The sequence below is a fragment of the Alosa alosa genome, chromosome 16 (assembly GCF_017589495.1).
Source record: "Alosa alosa isolate M-15738 ecotype Scorff River chromosome 16, AALO_Geno_1.1, whole genome shotgun sequence".
NCBI lineage: Eukaryota > Metazoa > Chordata > Actinopteri > Clupeiformes > Clupeidae > Alosa > Alosa alosa.
In genome coordinates this window covers 19,168,453-19,189,993 of record NC_063204.1, presented here as the reverse complement: position 1 = coordinate 19,189,993, position 21,541 = coordinate 19,168,453, and the positions used below count along the sequence as shown (strand labels likewise).

Here is a 21,541-nt window from a genome sequence, read left to right as displayed (position 1 = left end):
TGGAGGGTGGGGGTTGTGTGTGTAGCGGGGCTGTTTATATTTCTGCACTTCTCACACGTTAAAAAATGGCACATGGGTGTGTATTTAAGTACCAGGGGCTGAGGTGAGGCGCTCCTCGAGGCGGCCTTCCTAGGGGAGGGTTTATGGGTATGCCGTAAGCGAGGAAAGGGAGGAGGAGGTGGTGGTGGGGGGGGGGGTAAAGGAGGGTGGAGGGAGGAGGGGGGGTGACGTTTAATCAGGTTAATGGAGGAGCAGGGATCAGAAGAGGTCTGCGTGTTCCTGTGCTTACAGGACTCAAGATTTGTTTGAGGGGGAGGCAGAGACGGAGTGAGGCGGGGGGGGGGGGGGGGGGGCTATCAGTTTCCTCTTGTTTTGACATGTGGCTCTCTCCATCTCTCCTGAGCCAAATCTCCCCCTCCATATTCTCTCTCTTTCTATCGTTCGCTCATCCGTTTTTGTTCCTTTTTCTGAATAAAACTAAATCACCTCCTGAGCACAGACCCTGACCTCAAGAGAGAACAGGGAGAAGAGCAGGGAGAGAGAGAGAAGAGAAAGAGAGAGAGAGAGACAAAGAGAGAGAATAAGACAGAGGGTGAAAGAGAGAGAGAGAGAGAGAGAGAGAGAGAGAGAGAGAGAGAGAGGTGGAAAGGGTCAGGATTAAGCAGCTGTTTCCAGTCCTTTCATCCATTGTGAATACATACACTTCCTCTCGTTCTATCGGCTTCATTCTCTTCCATTCTCCATTCGCTCTCTTTCTTGTCATCCCTCTCTTTGCACTCCTTCATCAAGGCTCTTTCTTGTCATCCCTCTCTTTGCACTCCTTCATCAAGGCGGTGGCAGGTTGTGCTGGTGGTGGGGGAGGACTGACATATTTGGTTTGGAGCCCAGTGCATCGTGGCACAAACCACTCAGAGAAGAGAAGAGAAGAAAACTCAGAAGAGAACTACAGCCTCCCAGTCATTACAAATTGACTCCCTCTCTCCCTTTCTATTCCCCTGTCACTTCCAGAAAGAAAGAAAGATAGATAGAGAGAGACAAAGAGAGAGAGACATAGAGAGAGGGGGGGGGTACAACCAATCTGGGTGCTCTGTGTTTGTTTTGCCGCAAACGCTGTGCAATGTGAGGCGAACTCTGGGATGTTGGGATATCAATAGCAAGCTATGTGAATGTGTACACACCCATACTGTATGTGTCTTGTTTGAGTGTCCATTTCATTGTGTGCCAAACTGTGTGTCACTGTCACTGTGCGTGTGCGTGTGCGTGCGTTGAGTGTGTGAGTGTATGTCTGTGCGTGTGTGTGAGCATGCCATTATTAGAGTGTCGATACATCTGACTCTGTGTGTGTGTGTCTGTGTGTGTGTGTGTGTGTGTGTGTGTGTGTGTGTGTGTGTGTGTGTGTGTGTGTGTGTGTGTGTGTGTGTGTGTGTGTGTGTGTGTAGGGGGCTGCTGTGGCGCACCAGTCATCCCTGTCACCCTGCATCACATGAGGCCAGCTGCTGGAAGAAGAGGCTCTCTCTCCCCCGCAGCTCTGAAGAGCACAGACACTCTGGAAGAGCTCCATCACATGCTGGAGATATGCACACTGACTGCTCACACACACTCACACACACACACACACACACACACTCACACACACACACACACACACACACAATGTATACACCCTCTGACCACTCCACAGCCTGTCACAGACAGAAGGGATCTCATTCTGTCATGTGCATACACACACACACACACACACACACAGACACACACTTGCCTATGTGTATGCAAGTGCAAGTGCACACTCTTATTGAAAGGCACGCACAGATACACACGTTCAAGTGTCCGAGGCCAGAAATACACATAGGAGTGCTAACACATTCTATTGCTGACAGGTTTGTGCACACACACATATACACACACTCTTGCTGACAGGCCCATACACAAAAACACACGTATACACACTGACACATTCTCATGCTGACAGGACAATACACACACACATACACACACACACACACACACACACTCACACACACACTCACCCACACGGATACACTGGTTCATCCTCCTGCTGACAGGTCAACACACAAACACAGACACACACACACACACACACGCCTCCAGAGTTTTGCTGCAAGCAGCAGAATGTTCTTCCCTGTCATTCCCGTCAAAGCGCCATCGCTCACTTCCAGAAACTCTGGCTGTGTGCTCACACTCGGCCAGGGCCCAGACACACTCCTCAGGAGAACCGCCCGAGAGAGCGGAGCGGTACAGACACACACACACACACACACACACACACACACACACACAAGGCATTCGTGACAAAGCGGCTGGTCAGCAACTAACATCAGGCTCCGCACTAGTCCGACCTGTGTGGCCAGATCTCGGCCATCCATTCATTATTAACCAGCTTGTCTAGAGAGCCCGGCATAGAGGATGATGATGAGGGCCGGGAGGAAGGCCAGACGCTAGGATGATGAGGGCCGGGAGGAAGGCCAGATGCTAGGTCTGAGTCCGTCTGTAGCCCAAACACCTGGCTGCATAAGTGTGTCACACCACTGCTCTCATGGACACACACACACACACACACACACACAGATGCCAGCACACAAGCACACACCAAACAAAAACAAAACGCAGTCTCCAGTGCCGTAACTATGGTGATAAACACACAGACAACTTTCTCTCTCTCTCTCTCACTCCGCTCTAAAAATGGAAAGTAAGAGCAGGGGCCAAGGCATCTCATCACTAACAGACGGGCTGGGCGCATGTCCGTAAGCCAGATGGGCCCCACTGCTGTCCCCTCCAGCCTCTCCCCCGCTCCCTGCCTCCAGGTGCTGGGCTCCAGCCTCTCCCCCGCTCCCTGCCTCCAGGCGGTGGGCTCCAGCCTCGGGCCTCCGCTGGATGCCTCGCTCTTTCATACACGGCCAGATGATCGGCCGGCGGCGCCTTAAGATAATTGGGTACTTCTTCCCAAAAACGGGCGTATTTTTAGACGGCCCGGGCAGGCGCTGGTGGAGTGGAACAGGGGGCCTTTGAGCGATGGCGGAGAAGGCAAGAAGCGAGCGGCACGGCAGCGCAACGCAGCGGAGCGTTTTGAGCGCGGCCAGCTGTTTCCTCAGGGAGATGAGGTCGACTCTACCTCTTCATAAACACGCTTTTGGCAAGGTCCCGCTATCCTGCCCTCCCCCCCTCTCTCTCTCTCCCTCCCTCCCTCCCTCCTTCCTTCTCTCTCTCTCTCTCTCTCTCTCTCTCTCGGCGTCTCTCCCTCTCGTCAAGGAATGTTCTCTCTCTACCCCTGGCTCTTAACATACCTTAAACAGACTAGTCAGGGGGGGGACCTTTTCTCGGCTCTTCGTAAACAACGCTCCGAGGACAAAGGCTCCAAGGCTCCTCTGTGTCAGGAGCCGCAAATACTTTCAAACAACACCAGAGGCATTCAGAGCCATGCTGGCTGCAGAGGCCCTTTGGAGAGTCCACAAGCACTTAAAGCGCCACCGCCCTTAACTTTGCCCTCCTCAACTTGACACAAGGATGACTCCGCATGCTTGTGCACTAATCAAATACGAGTGTCAATTAAGGCCAGAATTGGTCATTACCTTCCATTTGACGTTAAGAGCTCAGACTTGGGCGTTTCTCATTAAATAAGCCTCGCTTCTAAATTACTGCCATTTGCTGGCTACAGTACAAAGCTCTTTCTTCTCAAACGATGATCCTGTTTTCACTGATGAACCACTGCTCTGAATGTCAATAACAACAACCAACCCCATTATGTCCATAATTAAAACCCTGGCATCTGCGTTCATTTGATTTCTTCATAAATGCATCTGTTTAAATGATGCGACTGTATTTAGGTCAAAGCTGTTGTATGGGGAGTGGGGGCATATTTGCACTGCAGACTCCCTACTCCATAGCGCCTGAATGCACTGCACACAAAGAGACCTGCTGCTCACAAAACATAGATTTAATATCGGCCTGACAGCAGAGTACAACAGGGATATTATGGGAAAATATCTCTTTTCAAAGGGCCGGCGTTCCACCTTGTTAACAAATAAAAGCCATTGTAGCATGGAAAGGGAGGGACTGTCACAAAACCCCACAGAATAAGACCCTCCTCTCTCTCCCGGTCTCTCTTTATAGTTCTCTTCCTCTGTACATTTGAATGTCACCATCTCCTTTGATTCATGTCAGTCAGGCATTCTTTAGAGCTCCTATTGGTGACACCGAGCAAACAACAGGTGCCTGGCTCTTTTTTTCCCCTCCAAACAAACCACACAAAGCCCTTATCCTTTTTTTGCTAATGAGTGCAGTGCTGACATGCACTAATACTTAATAACCCTCATCAGAAAACAGCTTAATCTCCACAACACACTACACACTCACAAGCTGCTTTAAACAGATGAGAGAGAGAGAGAGAAAAAGAGAGAGAGAGAGAGAGAGAGAGAAAGCTGGCTGCCTGCACACTACCGCCATCCTCATCTGAATTTTCTCTCACACAGTCCGCTGGGAGACACCATCTTCCACTCACAAGAAAGTACAACGCACAGGGGAGGGAGTTGCCTAGCAACCGGCCTCCTGGAGAAAAAGGCAGCAGCGGTAGCAGCAACAGCAGCCAGCAGCAGAAGCAGCCATTTCTCATCCTCAGATTCAGGTCTGAAATCTAATAGCAGTGCCTGGGAGGGGGGGTGGCGGCATGAGGAAGAGGTATGTATACACACACAAAGTAACACTGATCAAATTAAATTATGTTTTTCCCGCAATTAATTAGGGTACCCCCCCTTCTGCCTTTTAATTCTGTCGCTTTATGTGTGAGGGCTGAAGGTGATGTCACTACCAGGTCAGAATCACATTCAAAGGCAGCAATATAAAGGATACAATCAGTCAATGACTAAATACTAAATACTTATATACAATATATATATAAAATAACACACAGCCATCCACTGACAAAAATGCACACAATAAGACATCAATCATCTCTCCATTGCCATCTTGACCTAAAAGCTCAGGGAGACAAACAAACGTGGCTTCAGGATCTGATCCATCAAATACCCAGAGCTCTCACTCTATCTTGTTCTCACAATCCAGCCCACAAGCCCCCCCTCACACACACACACACACACACACACACACACACACACACACGGCTCTCTACATCTCTGTCATTCAGCCGAGTGATTGAATGGACCAACAGACGAGCCATGAAATGGATCACAAACAGGCCGCGGATGCTGCTGTTGTATGTGTGTTTTTGGAGCAGGCAAGGGGTGACTGGAAAGGGTCAATGGCTATGAAAGGCTGCGGAGAAGAGGTCAGCACAGGTCAGGTGGAGAAAGCCGCAGGAACCAAGGCTACCGTCTCGCAGAGTGCCAACAAAGCACAGTAGCTCTGCATCTTCCCACCGTAGGAAAGTGATGATGGTGCTTTTCCAATCTCCTCTTCAAATGTGCAATTCCTAAGCTTTTCTTCACCAGTGTTTCTCCTTCAGGCAAATTGGCAACTGAAGCCTAACTCAACTAGAGTTGGCCTGCTTTAGTCACAGTGGGCCTGCTTACTTTGCTGCTTATATCCCATGATCATTAGATGGCAACTGATCGAGAGTCAGTGCTCTGCACAGCATCAAATATGGTGTTTAAGTGGTCTTGTACTGCCACATGTTTTTCAAAATCTGCAGCCAGTGAAGAGGTGAGAGAGGTCAGACTGGAGACCGCTAGACTCCTAGACTCATCCCCCTCGTCTCCGTGTCCAAAGGGGGGTGAGTGGCCACGCCACAGCTGAGCTGCAAGCCGCAGGAGCAAGAGAGAAAAGCGCAGAGCAGAGGAACGCACATGTGAATGACAACAAGCCTCCTGAGAACACCCCTCCCTACCTCCATACACCCTGCTCACCCTCCATCCATCCATTCACCATCAACGCTGCCCCCCCAACCCCCACCAACGCCACCATTTATCCCGCTGACGGGCTCGCTGCCACAGCCAATAAGACGAGGAATGTTCCCCTGCAGAGAAGACTGCTCCCAGGCACCCCCAAAGACACTCACACACAGACATCCTTTGTCTCCAAACAACGTCAGATACCCCCTGGCAGGAGCTGATTCTCTGAGGCAGATTGTTTGGGCAGAGTTTGCTGCAGCCTCAGCTGGCTTCTGCACAGACTCATGACTGAAGTTTAGGAGTTTCACACTCTCAGAGAAGAGAGTTCTTCATCATGAGAAAACCTAACCCAACCTAAAACCGTCTCTACTTAACTTCCATACTACAACTACAAAAAACAGCTGATAGCCACACTAACCAACAATAGCCAAACACTCATCAGAAAGCTCCAAGTACAAGCTTGCAGACCATTCTATGGAGTACAGGCTGATAGTCCCAATGAAGAGAATCTCTGTCTATACTACAGTTCAGACAGATCATCTCAGACAAGGCTCAAACCTGAGTTTTAGATCTGATCACTTGGATGCAACTTCAACACTAGCTAGCCTAATGGGACTCCTAAGTGCTGGCGTCCGAACAGCAAAGGTCATGTTATGTTTGGACTCAGTGAGTGTGCTGTGATGGGTACAGGGAGGTGAGGAGGAGCCAATCCGAGGGCCTCAGTATCGCAGCAGCACCGACACTGGGAGATAAAGACCCTCCAAATGTCAGCGCGCGGCACGTGGATGTGGCAGATGTGCGGCAGGAGATGAGAGGGTCTGGAGAGCCTCCGAGAGCCAATGGCCAGATAACACTGATGGAATATTTGGATAGGGGAGCAGGGACAACCAGAGGGTGGGCCGCATGTAAACATAATGCCCATATTTCCCACGCCGCTCACTCCTCTCCCTCTGTCTGTTCTCTCTTCTCTCTCTGTTCTCTCTCTCTTGCTCTCATTAATGTTTTTATTTTGTAGTATTTAAACACCAGATATTGTTTTAATAAAGGTGCGCTAAGCCCCCTCCTCTCTCTCTCCTCTCTCTCTCTCTTTAAGGCTCAGGTACTAGCCAGGAAGTAATGTACCCAAATCCTTACTAAGGGAAGGCCAACTCTTAACCTGCAAAGCTTCAGTGAACATCCAACTGTAGCATAATTGTGGATATGTAAAAGTAAACGCAGTAAAATATGTACTGCATAAAAAAGGATAAGCTGCAGATGGTTGGCTGGGCCTCCAGGAAAAACCAAAAGGAATGAGAGAGAGAGAGAGAGAGAGAGAGAGAGAGAGAGAGAGAAATGCAGAAAAATTGTGTGAGAGCGAGAGAGAGAGAAAGAGACTGAGGGACAGGAGAGAAGGAGTTCTAAAGGGGGTCCGTGAACATGTTTCCTACACTGAACAATGACACACACACACATGTGCGCGCACACACTCAAGAGGGGTAACCTAACACCGCGAGAGTGCTGGGCCACGCCTGGCTGCTCTCCTAAGAGACACACACACGTATACACACACACACACACACACACACACACACACACACACACACACACACACACACACACGGAGAGAGAGAGCAAGGCTCCACTCTGGGCGGGGCAGGGGGTAATACTATCCCCACGCCTGCTTTGTGTGCATTAGACAATGGGCTTATCAGCACATGGGCCTATGTTACACAAGACTGGATAGAAAAGGTTGTTCATGTATGCTGTGAATGTCTGTGTGTATTTCAATAAGCTTGAGCATCTCACTGTATGCATGTATGTGTGTCAACAACTTGCAGAGCATGCCCCAAACCCCTTTGATACACACACACAGACACACACACACATGTGCACATACGGCTCTCCCACACACACACGCACGCACACACACACACACACACACACACACACACACACACAAGCACACACACACACATAGAGCATTTGACATGGCCGAGTGTGAGCACCCTCATCAGGCTAATCCCTAAGAGTTAATAAGTATCCAACGAGCAGGGCCAAGAGGGGGGGGGGTTGGAGCTGAAGCTGGAGCCGGGTTTAGGCTGAGCTGCATTAGTTTGGGGTTGAGGAGGGGATGTACTTTTGTAGCTCAATCTGCAGCACCACAGAGGGGGCCCCCTTGCCAGTGCTCATCCAGCCCCGCTCCAACCTCACGACGCGTCTACCCTCAGCTATTGTGCGCTTCCCCCACCCCCACCCCCACCCCCACCCCCCGACTGACCGTTGTATGAAATGTCAGCCCAGCCCAAGGGTCTCGGGGTCGAGGCTGGGCATTATAGTGCGGAATGTGTTCCATATTATATGTTACAGGCCTTATTGTGTGGGCTCCTTCACAGAACATCGTAGAATCCAACCCACCCCCATCCCCAACTCCCTCCTCCACACACACCCTGCTCTCCATTCTCCCCTCCCACACAGCCCATCTCTCATCCCATTCATCACAGCTCCTCTCTATTACATCCTTATTTCCACACTCTCTGTCTCCTCCTCATGCCAGGGACCCGGAGAGGACTAGTGGCTATTGGCCATGACAAAGGATTAAAAGCGGCTTAGTCTCTCTTTTGAGATTCAGGATTCTCTGCCGGGTTTCAAAAAAAGGGGATTACTTTAACACACACACACACACACACACACACCCATACATACACACACACACACACACAGAAAGAGAAAAGGGACAGAGAAGACCACACTTGTATCTCTTGCTGCTTCCTGCTCTGAATGACGTCAGGTTTTGGTCAAAAGTCTGTTATCAAGTTTTCCTTTTAGTCCCCTCACCCCCATCCCAACACCACCACCACCACCACCACCACCACCACTACCACCACCACTACCACTACCACCACCACCACCACCACCACCACCCCCCACCGCCACCGCCACCACCGCCACCACCACCACCACCGCCACCGCCACCACCACCACACACACACTCTCTAGGACTACTCAAACCTGGAGGGCTGGTCCAGCTGTTCTTGTCCCCTACGGAAGCTGAGGAGGGACATGACATGCTAGAGAGGAGCACCGTTAAGCCTATAGTAAGACAGACCCTGTCCTGGAAATCAGGACAGCGACAGATCGAGATCTTGGCAGAGGCCTCAGAAGTCCCATCACACCCCCACCCCCCGGCCTCCACAGGCACCCCGCTGAGCGTTACCATCCACTACGTCACGTCTGACAGTGCCAGGTGTAACATACAAACATCTGTCAAAGTGCCCTTGCCAAGCACGCCTCTTTCCCCCAACAAGCCACCAGACTGTAAGGCTGAAGGCTACGAGTACTCAAACGACCCCATGAACCCAGTGCCGCACTCTTATCCTTTTAAATGTCTCACTAATGCATTCAGCACACTCAGGGCCTTTACACGGCTACAACTGTCGTGGGAACTAAGCCCCTTTGTCAGGTCAGTTCTTTGGCACGGCTCTCAGAGTGGCGCTGTTTGAGTCCATATGGGAACACACACACAACCACCAGGTGGGATTGGGAAGAGAGAGAAAAAAAAAATTCACTTTGAGAAGGAGAGCCAGAAGGAGGAGGAAGGAAAGAAGTGAGGAGGAGGAGAAAAAAAGCCACAGGCACATTTGTGGATAAAAGCCGGTTCTGCAATCTTAAATTGGCGCGCTGGTGCACGAGTGGCTGATAGGAGTGGCACTCGGGGTCCTTATCTCCCGAGTTGTGCGTGTGCTCCCTGCATAGCCCTCCGTGGCTCGATAAGCCCTGCATGAAAAGACCTGTGCTTTCATGCTACGCTGAGAATGAACACCTTAATTACTCCAGAAGAGAGAAACAAAGGGGGGAAAAAATCTGAAAAACTCTTAATGACGTCATCACTGGGCGAAACAAGCGATACAATTTATACAAAAGCCGGGAATTGCTTCTAAGCCAGTTGTTTCAAGGCCCTATAAGCTTCCCCTTGATCACTTTCCCTTTTGTGAGCACTGATCCATTAACAGGTTGGCTAGGTATAAATGAAGCAAATCAAGTGGCCACCATATTGATTTTCCTCTTCCGCCTTTTATGAAATCAGTGCTGCTGGAGGAGGCTGTGTGGTGGTAAAGGGAAAAGGCTGCCTCGGTGGAGGGTAGGCTGTGTGATGGCAGTTGGTAATACGACAGAGCACAAAAGGGCCTCAGTTCCAGCAGGGAGTTCTTCAAACTCCTGAAGCGTATCTTCAAACCAAACCCAACCAATCCCAAATGATCCAATATTAAATATAGCGCTACAGTCTCTGGGGAATACAGACTGGAGATGTGATTCAGTCGTAGCCTAACTCTGTGCCAGCGGTGATGCAGAGGGCTAATAAAGCTAGCGTTTTCCATGTAAATCAACAAATTCACTTCTGAAGCCAGAAAGGCTATGGGGATATAATGTCTTAAAACTTCATTTCTTTTATTCCTCGGAAAAAAAAACCCAGGAAGACTCTTTTTTTTCCTTTATAATGGAATAGGGATAATTTAGGTCACGCTTTAATTGCAAATGCATATCTCTCCATTTCCTCCTCCACTCTCTCTCTCTTTCATTCTGTGTTTGTGCCGTTCCCCCTCCCTCACGAGCCAAAAAAACCCATGACTCAACGCAACGCAGACTCGCTGATGGCACAGCTTAGTGCGCCGGGGATGCTCGCGAAGCCTCCACACAGAAACGCCTTCTCATGAGACAAAGCGCAGGGCTCTCTTTCAAGCCACTGCCTTCACATGCTCCTGAGGACTAAAAAAGGGCCTGTCACAGAGACACAGACAGACGAAGAGCAAGAGAGAGCGAGAGAGGAGGGAGAGAGAGAGAGAGAGAGAGAGAGAGAGAGAGAGAGAGAGAGAGGGGAAAGAGAGAGAGGGAGAGGAGACAGGGAGAGAGAGAGGGAGAAAAAGAGGGAGAGGGAAAGAGAGGGAGAGAGAGAGAGAGGGAAAGAGAGAGAGGGAGAGAGAGAGGGAGAGGAGACAGGGAGAGAGAGAGGGAGAAAAAGAGGGAGAGGGAAAGAGAGGGAGAGAGAGAGAGAGAGACTATGAATAGAGTGCATTGTCATGGTAGCCCCTCTCGGTGGCCGTGGTCTCGGTGAGGGCCCTCTGGCTTCCTGGGCTGAATAATTAGAGTCGAGGCAGCGGCCTCCAGAGAGGCAGGCTAGGGAGCAGGGCAGCAGGCAGGCTCCCATGACTCATGTGCTTTCTATCTCTCCCTCAGTCTTTCTCTCACTCCTTTTTTTACTCCTTTTATTCTGCGTCGTCTTTTGCGTCATGTCTGTGACCTCCACTCTTTCCAGCCCCTCTCGTTCACTCGCTCACCTCTCTCTCCCTCCCTCTGCCTCTCTTTATCTCTCTGTCCACTATGTTCTCTGGTTTTAGATCTCTTTTTTCTCTTTCTCTCTCTCTCTTTCTCCATTGCCCACCCTTTCCTTCACTTTCTTTTCTTTTGAGAGGCGCAGTGATCAGCCATGATACAGCTCCGGTCACGGCGAGAAATGAGATCCCTTCTGTGTCCCTCAGCCGGGGAGGGGGTTGGGCGGTCGGCCGTGACGCTGTCTTGGATAACGACCCAACCGACAGGCTGCCAGCATCTGTCGCCAAATATCACAGAGTGAGCAAACGTCCCTCTGCGTCAGGCTCCTCCTTCCCCCTTTCTCTCTTTCCCTCTCCCTCTCTCTCTCCATTCCAACTAGCGCCCCAGCCCTTTCTTTTCCTTCATCTGTCTCGCTGTCTGTCTATCATTCAAAGCCCTTCATTACCGTCTGTTATTTTTCCATTTTTTCGGTGTCCCTTTTTATGCACACATGCACGGCTGAACAAAATCTGAGAAGCAGCAGGGAAAAAAAAAGATTGTCCATGACTGCTAACGTTTTCAACAACACGTGCTGCTAGGTCCAAAAACACAAAGGCACATTCTTTCCCATGCAGGGGAATGTGAAATTGAAAACAGAGCACATCAGCCAGCCTTTTCCACCCACTTTTTTTCCCCTTCTCTGTTTGTGTCAAAGAAACTCAGGCCTGTGTCTTTAGCACTCCCCATGTTTGGATTACAAGAATGCACATATTGATCAGACAGTCAACATATTACCACCGAAATACAACCTTCAGCAGAGGTCACATTTCTGGCCTGTGTCGCCATGTCTGGATCTCCAGGCTTGTGGATAACCATTGGGAAGGGTCCTCTGACACACCCGAACAGAGTGGGCTTGGCAGCTCTCTTTCAAATAGCCCAAATTCTGGGAATACCTTTTTCTTCTCATCAATGGTCAGACATTCGCTTCCAGTTCCAATCGGTGTAGTCCCCAAGTATCCCACCTCTACCAAAGGCCTTGGGAATCAACACTAATGAGAATGAGCAGAAAATTGGCTCATTCTCATGCACACAAACTCAAAGAATCTATAGATCAATACCAAAGCATGGTTGCGTCATGGCTGGAACCACATCTGTTTTTGCAAAGGTCTCCCGGTCTATAGTCCTCTTTACTCTTTCTTTGGGGCATTATTACAGTTCCCCATCCCTGATGAAAGCCCAGACCAAAAGGTTGATCTTTGCTGAACCAACTGACGTTTGTTTGTTGGTGAAATAAGTGGGCACTGTCATTACCAGAGAGTGGGCGGAAGAGCATTGATTGGTTGGTAATACAGCTTCTCAAAGGATTGCTGATATAAAAATAAGTGGCATGGACTCCTCTACTCTCTCTCTTTCTCTTCCTCTCTTAAGCTTAGCTGAGAGCTGTGTCATACTAGGGGGTGCTGAGTGAAACCACCAAAACCTTGCAGAGGTTGCAGAGATCAAAATCTTCCACTCTGGTAAGTCCAGTGTTGGATACATAAATCTTCTTCTAAAACAGAACACCCCCAAAGCTCCATCGACCAGAGTTCCAACTGCACACCACTTGTGAAAACCAACACACCCTCCTAGAGCAACAAAGCCAACAAAATGTCACATCACAAAAGCAGATCTGAAAACATTGACCAAGTCAGGACTTCTCTCAGTGCTCGTGTGGGTTGCCTCTTCTGGGTGGAGGCAGTGTGGGTGCAGCAGAGAGGGCCCAGGATAAACCGAGCGCCCGACACAAGCACATTGTTCAGGAGCAGCACTGTGATATAAACAGAGGGGCCGATTGAGCCCACATGACCACATTCCTCCAGAGTCTGCAGGGAAGCACTGGGATAGGCAAACTTAGGGAGGGGAGAGGACGCATGTGTGACTAGGAGCGTGTTGGCCTTGCCAGGCTGTGCAGTTGCACAGCTCAAGAGTGTGTGACCTGTCTGCACAAAGAGGTCATATATGACACCAGAGGCTCCTAACAGGGTCCTGTGCTAACCCCAACCAACCCACAGCTGCCCCACAGGGCAGGACGCGTATGTTACCACTGAATTCCATATGCAAGATGTAGCCATGCTGAGCCATGACTAGGAGTTCTGTACTCGCTTCCAAACTGAGAGAACCATGCATTACATACTAGTTAGAATGATAATTAGCTCTATAAGATAAGTGTGTCCAAACTTGCAATGGGTTGAATGTACATCAGAAATGCCTTCACAAGTAGGGGACACAACTTTGCTTTGCAAACTCTATTCTGACCAGGATTAATAAAGAATTAACCTTAACCTTAAATCTAATAGCATTTTCTCCAAGTGCTTTAAGAACATTTCTTGAACATTAGCATTTCAACAACTTTGGGTGGAATAAGACCATCAAGCTACAGTTGTAATGGCTTTAAAGTAGGCTAATGATTAACTAAGGATAATCCTATTTTATTGGCAGCAATTGGGTGGTACATCTAGGATGTTCTTCAGGCAGCATTTGGCTCAGATATCCTCCTTCCTGTTATACAGTAATTACTCTTCCACACACCCTTCATTGTGCTTCATACAGGTTTGACAATTACCCCCTACTGTAAGTAATGAGCAACTCCAGCAGGTCAAACAAATATGTTAAGATAAATGGCATGTCTATGCCTATATGAGTAAGACACAGCTACAGGAAGCTCCGTACAGAATTTCCTTAGACTAAGCTTCACTTCACTTTTACTGTCTCACTTCTTCACCGACACTCAATAAACCATCAGGGTGAAAGCTCCGTCTGCATAAACTCAGTGGCTTTCAATCAAACCTTCAGCACACACAAAAAAAAGGGGGAAAAAAAGAAACGAGAAGACATCTGCAGCTGTTAGCCACACAAATTCAACAGAGCTCTGCTGTTGCCTTGGTGGCGGCAACAGCACATTCTTCTGCTCATGTGTTTGAAACTCAACCCCCCTCCTCCTCCACAACCACCACCAGGACCAATCCCTTCCCAATCGACACTCCTTCCAGCCTTGTGAAGTCATACAGGATGCCAGGTGTCTCCCTTTCCTATTTATTTAGCATGGCCACCTCTCTCTGTCTTTCTCTCTCTCTCTGTCTGTTTCTCTCGACGAGACAGACTGTGGAGAGGAAACAGAGCCTACACCTCATTGCTTGGCCATGGGGTCAAAGTTCACCCAGCGCTCCCTCCTCCCTCAGCATGTACAGGATGTGGGTGTTTGGGAGCATGCACATGACATGTGTGTGGAGGTAAAAGGCAGCTAGGCAGGCAGGCAGGCAGCAGCTGTGCACTCTGGTTTTGGGAGGGTCTCTGAGGCAGGGGCTGAGAGCCAGCTCACACCGAGGGGCCAGTGGGGACCCGGGCCTGAGTGGCTACTGAGGCTCAGCAGGGGCCCCGTCGACGAGGAGGGGAGAGGAGGCGAGGCGAGCTGAGCTGGACGGGCGGCCCGTCAGCAGCAAAGGGCCCTGGAAGTGTGAGAGCAGCCGGGTGTGAAATTGTTTACCGACTTTCTCAGAGGACACCAAGCTACTCTTAATAATTAATGATAACGACAGCGCACAATTACAGGTCATCGCCGTGCGTGGGGGGAGAGGCGAGGTGTTGAGTATGACCTTGGCTGTCTTCATAGTCTCTCTCTCTCTCTCTCTCTCTCTCTCTCTCTCTCTTCTCTCTCTCTCTCTCTCTCTCTCTCTCTCTCTCTCTCTCTCTCTCTCTCTCTCAGCATTGGTAAGATCATGAGGGAGTCCAACTCAGGTTGTTTGGGATGGTAGACTGAATTTCTGATATTATCACTGCTTTGCTATCCCTGGGCATCCTTCAAACAGTCACAACAAAGACGTAAACAACAGAGTTTCGGTCTCGTAGGGAAAGAGCCAAGGGAAAAACCCTCACACATTTTTTTTTTCCGGCCTCAGTTAAAAGAGTCTTAGTCTCCAAGCCAGTGGAATTCACTGCATTCACTCAAGTATGTAAAATGCTCCAAAAGCAGGCAATTTTTAAAACATCTAAAAATAGCCATCAAAGTGTATCAAAGTGTATTGGGTCTTAACCTCTAACCTTTTGGAGGTTGTGGGGTCAGCGGGGAACAGTGATTGGATTAAAGACGGGACTGAGCAATCTGAAGGTCAGTGGGATGACATAATCCCTGTGGTAGCCAGCACTGGAAACAGCTCCATGGTAGCAGATTGGACTCAGACACACTCACACACACACACACACACACACACACACACACACACACAAACATAAACAAAAGAACACACACACATACACACAGATTCACTTTCAAAGCAATAACACAGCCATTCTGCATTTTTTTCCCCTCACACTGGGACTATTTTATGGTGCGTTCAACAGATGTAGTGCTTTCTCAGCACATTTCACCCAAAGATACAGAGGGAGGTCAGACAAGGGAAGGAAATCCATCATCTATCATTTTTTAAATCCCTTGTCTAGTGGCATTTGGAAAGAGTGCATGGACCAGTTTGGCCACGAAAAACAGGGCTGTTTGGTAAATCTGCAGCCCAGAACCAGAGTCTGAAAGCCCGTTCCAGACAGACATTGGGGCCGGAGAGTTTGCACTTCCCTCTATGACAGGGAGCCTGTCTGCAGGGGAAGGGGAGAGGAAATGAGGTCTTGCAAGGTGCTTCAACATCTGGCTCCTTTACTGTGAGGTGAATTTCAGGAATGACTCTCTTTTAGACCCAAGTCAATATTTAATTACCTGAGAATGAGAAACCAAACTCACCGTTTATGTTCAATGCAGCCCAATGTGGAGATATGCCATAATGCACACACTATGGGTGCAAGTGGCTTCACGCTGGAAACCTGGACTGTAAAATGTAGCATGTGAGCAGGCTGCATAGTCAGGGAAATAGTCTGACTTCTTTGTGGCATTTAGGAAATGTCATGCCTCATCTATAGAGCCATGCTGCTGTCTGTGATGCCACAACCCTCACACTGCTAGCCAGGGTAGCACACAACCTAAAGACCTGACTGCCAAACTTCCTGTCGGCTCTGATAAACGTAACACTCCTGTCGGTGTGTGAGTGTGTCCATGCATTTAAATGCCAGACAATGCAAAAACAGCACGATACATGTTATGGAATACCTGACATTCCCCACCCCCAAAACTGTAATGTAATTCCAAGGTCCCCTACTGTCGCCCCCACACAGGAAAGCAAACCTGCTGGTGATCAAAGCATCCTTTTAACTGCAGATCTGAAAGTGAGCTGACCTGAGCAGTCCCCACTGAGAAAATCAAGCCAATCGCAACAACACCGGGCTTCAAGGGAACTGAGATTTCTAAACAACAACAACAAAAAAAAAGAGGAATGCTTTAAAAATAAAAGGGGATGATAACGAGATGGCATGACGGCACATTCCTTGTTGCCACGGCAGCAAACTGCTACAGTCGGCTCTCCTCTCCAGTGTTCAAGGCAGTTTTGTATTTCGTCTGAGAGACAGAGGGAGGGGTGGAGACATTTGGATAAGGAAACTATTTCCTCATGTCAGACACACACATATGGCCATACCATCACTAAGGAAGGACACATACTCTACATTCCCATGGGAGATGTGTTACAGCTTGGTCACTGTAGTCAAACACACACACACACACACACACACACACACACAGCTGTTGGCCACACCAAAGCCAAAATGTACTGAAATCATTCTTAGCACTCTGTCTACACTTACAGTAAAGCCCCAAACCGGATGCAAAGTGCCATGTGTTCTATAAAAAGGCAAATCATATCACACACATCCCTAATGCATTAGGTCTTATAATACTGTAAACACTTTACTGGACGTGTGCTTTTATTTCAGAGAAGCAGCTCTTTTAAAAGACTGTGTGTGTGTGTGTGTGTGTGGCACAGAAAGAGAGAGAGAGAGAGAGAGAGAGAGAGAGAGAGAGAGAGAGAGAGAGAGAGAAAGGCATAAGCATACTCTTCATTTCATTCAACATTCTGTCCATTAAGAGATCAGTGCGACTAAGAGAGAGGACAATGGCCTGGGCCTGAAATGGCACTGCAAATCTGTTCTTGCATCCTATAATAAGCACTAACACATTAGATGCATCATTAGAGATGGTTCAGTGGCGGACGGCACTGACAGCCAGGCTATCTCTCCTGGAAATCCATCTCCCAATACTTGACACCGTCAATGTGTGCTAAGACCTCTTCACTGTATACAGAGTTCAACACGAACACTGAAAAATGTTAAGATGACCGAGGGCAGGGTAGTCGTGCGCCAGCATCCCCTCGCCTGTGTGAGCGTCTCCCTGCGTCACCCTGGCCCCCTGATGAAAGGGGGTCTGACCACGGCCTCGGTAGATGTAGGTCACAGAGGATTGTTCTAATCCAAGCCCCCGGAGACTCTTCGTTTTACAACTTAAACCAGACCTCCTGTTAATGCGACACCGGCGTGTGAAACCTGATCCCCGGGCTTTACGCGACACTTAAGGAGCTAATGTTGATTTTGGCTTTTTTAACAATCAAAGGGGGCCTCTTCTCGTGGACACTGGGCCCCCAAGAAGGATAGAGAGCTGTTTGGGGATAATAGTAATACTATTGAGTTCAGGCTCAATTAAATCACTCATTCTCTCTCTCTCACACACACACACACACACACACACACACACACACACACACAAGGAGAGAGCACCGCCCAGCTCACAGGGGACCCGTGAATCTGCTACGGAATGAGCCAATCACAGCCCCGCAAGGCTCATAAAAAGTAGGACACAAACCTACATGGAGGAAAACAAACATAAATGATGATGTCAAACACAATTGTGTGTAGAATTAAGTGAATTCCCCTTTATATTCCCACCAAGTAGCCTGTTTATTTAAACACTGATGTGTTGAAGGATGTCTTGTAAATCAGCTTAGGAATAACTGGACTTGCGCAATCTGGGTTTGTGGGTGAAATACGGATCAGGGAAAGTATTAGTCAAAGCACAGTTCAACGGAACTTGATGAGTCAAATTCAGCTGAAACCTTTGAAACACGGATAAAGATATTTTGTTTTCAGGTCATTATGTGGTAAATTAAAAATTAATCTCCCCTATGTCGCACAGTATTGTAAATATCACGACTGAACAAGATCAAGCTGGCTTGATCTGCGCAGACTCATCACTATGGCAACCACTGATTAAATGAAAACAAAAGGGACAGGGTGCTGTTGCTGCCCATGCGCTTTTAAACTCTGCAGTCTGATGGTAATGACATCACCCCTTTGATTTAAACATAGACAGACATATATTTGCAAACCCACACACACCCACACAGAGCTTACAGATGACTGAGTGACACAGAACTTCCATCAGGAGATAAAAAGGCTTATCTTTCACTAGGTCCAACAGCTATTTATTACACACCGTGTTTTTGGCCCATTTCTGTACAGTTATGGGCGGGGTGCTAGCTCAATGAGTTTAAGTCACAGTGACAGGTGTTCCAACTGTCAACAGGTCAACTGTGCCCTCCTCTTCCTCTCTCACAACCACACACAGACACACACACTCACTCACCTACTCTTTCACTCACCCACTCTCTCTCTCTCTCACTCTGTCACTCTCTCACTCTTTCACTCTGTCCTCTCTTTGCTGTCCTCTCACCTTTTGTACTGTTGGCCCCTGTCCACTTCGAATCATGCATCATGTCAGACGGCAGCCACTGGCTCTCTGCTATGATTTACTTGCAATGCCAGGACCACCTCTGACGCCCCCCCCCCAGAAGAGGAGGATTAATGGTGCCCTGTCACCTTTCTCAATCATGACTGGGCCGGTTGCACGCCCCCACCACCCCACCCTCCCAGAAGGGCATGCAAGTACTCACATAAGCACAGTCATAAAACACGACTCATGCCGAGACCTTGAGGTCTTCCGCCACATGCATGTGAGCCACGTGGGGCAGTGCAGTCCACGTCTTCCGCACATCCCTTGCCGTGTCTCTCTCTGTAATGTCACCGGTTTTGAACTCAACAGGCTACGGCTACGGAGCACGCGGCGGCTAGACTGGCGCTCGAGAACTAGCCAGCCAGCCAGCCGGGGACTGTAGAGAGCGGCTGCACGGCGACTGTACATTTCACACACTGCCGTCAGGCTGTCACTCGTCCATCAAAGGCCACTCATTACAAAGGCCCCCTGGTTCTACTCCGTAGAAACAAGTCCACACTGTTGGTGAATGACAGGTTGCAGCAACTGACATGTGCAATGTGCCGTGATGGAGAGGGAGCCAGAGAGAGCGCGAGCACTTTCTACCACACTTACCCAGTCCCAGGGTAAACTGTTCGTCCATCAGTGACCAAGCAAGGTAGGGTTCACTGACTGGACACTGGGGCAACAGGGCTTTTTAGCACCCTCACGGAAGAGGGGAAACGAGAGTCAGGGTGCGAGTGTGCTTCAGGGGTTCCTATCCTCCTTCAAACCAAAAACTGGAAACAGCATGTAAGGAAGAGAGACAAAAGAGCCTATATGAGGCAAAGAAGACAAAAACCTAATGAGGCATGAAAGGCATTTGAATATAATTGTTCTTTTGTCCTGATGAGCACAAATATAGGTCCAGGTATGTTTTCTGAGAGAAACCTTCACCTGCTCTGTCATCACAACCTTCTGTTGTCAAGTTAAGTGACATAATCCACAATCCTCAATGTTAGTTGATAGACAGCATGCCAATGAGTTGCCGTCATCAATTATTTAACAACCTTACCCACATAGTCCTCTGCATTCTGGTGAACTAGGGTGACTACACCTTTTATTGTTCATTCATTCGGGGCCGAAAATGAGAGGGACTTGTTGACATCATAGTTTACCGAGCTTTGGTGTCTGCTGACAGATTTTGGCAGGAGGAAGCCATACTTTGACCTGCATGAGACCATGTGATGTGCTACTCCACGGCTCTGATTTTGAGGAGACCATCAGTAATTGTCATGGCAATGAAGGGGTTATGTGGGCCGCTGCTTTGACTCTGCGCACTGGAGCACCAGATGCCTGAGGCCTTAGAGGATGTGTAAAATGAGGCCCAGATGTGACTGAAGTGGAGACTGCATTATGAGGGAAGATTTCAAAAAGCTGCAGGAAGTCCAAAAAGCGCTGATCCCAACACCCCCCATCCATCCCAGGCTCACATGTCTCACTGCATCTACTGTAATAAACCTGCTGGCATCGTTATAGTCCTCCATGAAGGTGACATGCCAAACATAACAAATAAGTAGTCAATGTAACATTATAAGCTGTATGCAGGGATATGTTTGGTCATATCTAATATCAGGAACGTATGCAATAAGTCCATGCTCTTTACTTGTAGCCTATTAGTATCAATGTCAAACAGCAAGGAATGGTTCTATGTATCCTACAACCTATGCTCAAATAAGCTATTCCTCGGGACTGGTGATGTCATCATACTATCGAATTCAAAACCATTCAATATTCTTTACAGCACTGGCTTGTTCAGTTATCAATCTCAGACAACAAGATCTATATTTCCCACAACCTATGCTCAAGGTAACCCATTCATCAGGACTGGCGGTAAAAATAACATAATTATTCACATTTGATGCGGCATAGGCCTATCTCTATCCGTGGAATTGCATCCGGAAAAGAAAACAAACTATTCTTCCCCATTTCATTGCAATGTTTTCATAGGGCCAATTTTTCAGTTGCTTAGCTCGGGGCAAATGGTTTGCTAATGGAAGCCCAGGGTGAAGGACAGACGATGCCAGCCAAACGTCTTCATTTCGCTACACCACCGTCGTCCTAAGCGAAGGGTCCCGTCTGTCTGGGACGAAGTTAATTCAAAAGGAGTAGGCGGGACTGAACAGTCGCGAAAACATAGCATTGGGTTACATTCCTCATAGCCAAAAAAATCTGCAAATGGCACATTCACGTAGGCCTACAATCCTACACTAGAGCAAAACAAGCACTGGAGCTTGTGCTGATATAAAGGACTCGAGCATACGCTACGATACCATATTTGTGGCCTATTTGTGGTTGTGAGCATCAACATATCTTATCACTAATATATGGAGCCTACAGGGTATAGGCCTGCATGATAATTTGACAATACCCCCCCCGACCCGAAACACAGTCCACACTCAAGCCTACAAACGTGAGGCCAAAACATCCATGGGCGTGCATGTTAAACAAATGCTGGTCCACTTAGGCTATCGCCTTAAATGGTTCAGTTCTGCACATAACGGACAATCACGCACAGCAGCAATGAAAAACCACTAGGATGACGGAACAAACAAAATACAGATTTGAGACCACTGCATTGCCTACCCTATGGAAAACACTGCGTTAGAATCAATGGAAAAGATAGACCGTATACGTAAACACATTTTAAGGCATTTTCATTGACGAGTGGCAAACG

At 48.6% G+C, this 21,541-nt stretch overlaps 1 protein-coding gene across 1 annotated transcript in view; it reads right to left on the bottom strand.

The window, feature by feature from the left end:
* Positions 1–21,541, bottom strand: part of LOC125309920 (disco-interacting protein 2 homolog C-like) — an 87,832-nt gene that overhangs the window by 65,302 nt on the left and 989 nt on the right.